The 1,616-nt window shown below is 60.5% G+C and overlaps 1 non-coding gene across 1 annotated transcript; it reads left to right on the top strand.

The window, feature by feature from the left end:
* Positions 1-1,208: 1,208 nt before the first annotated feature.
* Positions 1,209-1,372, top strand: LOC118996827 (U1 spliceosomal RNA). Its single transcript, XR_005068563.1, has one exon. It is a non-coding gene; the product is annotated as a U1 spliceosomal RNA (small nuclear RNA).
* The last annotated feature ends 244 nt before the right edge of the window (positions 1,373-1,616 follow it).

Genomic DNA, 1,616 nt, shown 5'->3' with positions numbered 1-1,616 from the left:
GAGAAGGACAGAGCCTGTCTCCCAGTCTCTGGGAGGACAGAATCCTAACTTCGGTCACTGCTTGCCAGCAAACACGGCTGGCCTAACTGCCTTTATACGGACCAACCCTTGTAGTTGTTCACTTCTCTGACTCTACTGAGCTCTACCCCACCCCACCCCCCACCCCCCATTCTCCGTTTAGAGACGTCTCAATCACCTCTGCACTAATCGGAATGGAGTTCGGCTCTTCCCACCCTGTCGGTAGTTACTGGGAAAAAATCTGTTTGCTGTGTTCATCTTTGGCAGAGTCCAAGTCAGAAAGGACCAGGGGGCACGCTGGGGCCACCAAGTTGTTGCGCGTGCTGGGGCGGAAGGGCGCCTGACCCTGACCGGGAGGAACCCCCCACCTCCCCCACCTCCCCCACCTCCCCCACCTCCCCCACCTCCCCCACCTCCCCCACCTCCCCCACCCCAACGCCTGGCTGCGGTTGAAGGGGACCGCTCAACGCTTCAACCTGGTTTTCTTTCTGCAAAATGTAGAATCCTGGCATTTCGTTCCGCTTTACTAGGTTAGGCTACCACATATTCCGAAGCACGTTGTGTCACTTTGACCCAGAAAGACCCCGTAAACAAACCTTACCACGATTTCTTATGAAGCCACTTAGCACCTTAATGTCAACCGGCAAAAAGGCCTTTCCTGAGTCTCCGATTACTTGAAACTGAGTTCCCGCAGACGAGGGCCAAAATGGAGTGAAATTATCTTTTGCTGCACCGAAGGTGGGGCCGTTAAGCGCCGGGCGCGGGGCCCGGGGCGTGGGGGCGGGGGCGGGGGCGGGGGCGGGGGCGGGCGGGGGGACGCGGCGGGATCCGCTCCTATCCCGCCCGGGAGCCGCGGCTTCACTACCACCGGCGCAGAACCCGCCCGCGGCGGAATGGAAGGCAGGGCGTCGGGGACGTCAGGACGAGGGCGTGGAGTATGCAGATGAGCAGGAGCGCAGAGGCTGCCTGTCCGTCCTTCCCCGCCTGCAGCTCCCGCCGCCCCCCACGAGAAGCAAACGGCGCCGAGGTTGTTTTCGCCACGGGCGAGGTTAGGAGCGAGGGACGTTCAGGCAGCGAGGGTGCGGGGTAGGGGGGCGACGCGGGGGGCGGGGCGGGGGCGTGAGAAAAGTCACCGCGGGTGCAAAGGGAGGCGAGCGTGAGGGTTCGCGGGGAGGCGGGCAGAGCAACTCATACTTACCTGGCAGGGGAGATACCATGATCACGAAGGTGGTTTTCCCAGGGCGAGGCTTATCCATTGCACTCCGGATGTGCTGACCCCTGCGATTTCCCCAAATGTGGGAAACTCGACTGCATAATTTGTGGTAGTGGGGGACTGCGTTCGCGCTCTCCCCTGGCTTGACTCGGTCATAAGAGCAGAAGCTTGTGCCTTTGGCTCGTGTTCTCTTCGCCCCGGCACCGCCTTTTGTCTTCCTTACGCTTTCTTGCTCCTTCTTTTTCGCGCTCTTTTCCCATGTATGTGCTAGGCGTTGGGTTGAAACGCCTGGGGCAGTGAGCTCTCCCACTAACGGGCCCCATTGCGTTTCTCGCTGCGCGTCTGAACCGTTACTGCCCAGAGAAAAAAAATCCTGCGTTTGCTC

This window comes from Sturnira hondurensis, unplaced genomic scaffold (assembly GCF_014824575.4).
Source record: "Sturnira hondurensis isolate 20B ecotype Veracruz unplaced genomic scaffold, ASM1482457v3 Scaffold0011753, whole genome shotgun sequence".
Lineage (NCBI taxonomy): Eukaryota > Metazoa > Chordata > Mammalia > Chiroptera > Phyllostomidae > Sturnira > Sturnira hondurensis.
Note: the sequence above shows the minus strand (reverse complement) of the source record. Positions and strands in the feature narration are given on the sequence as shown.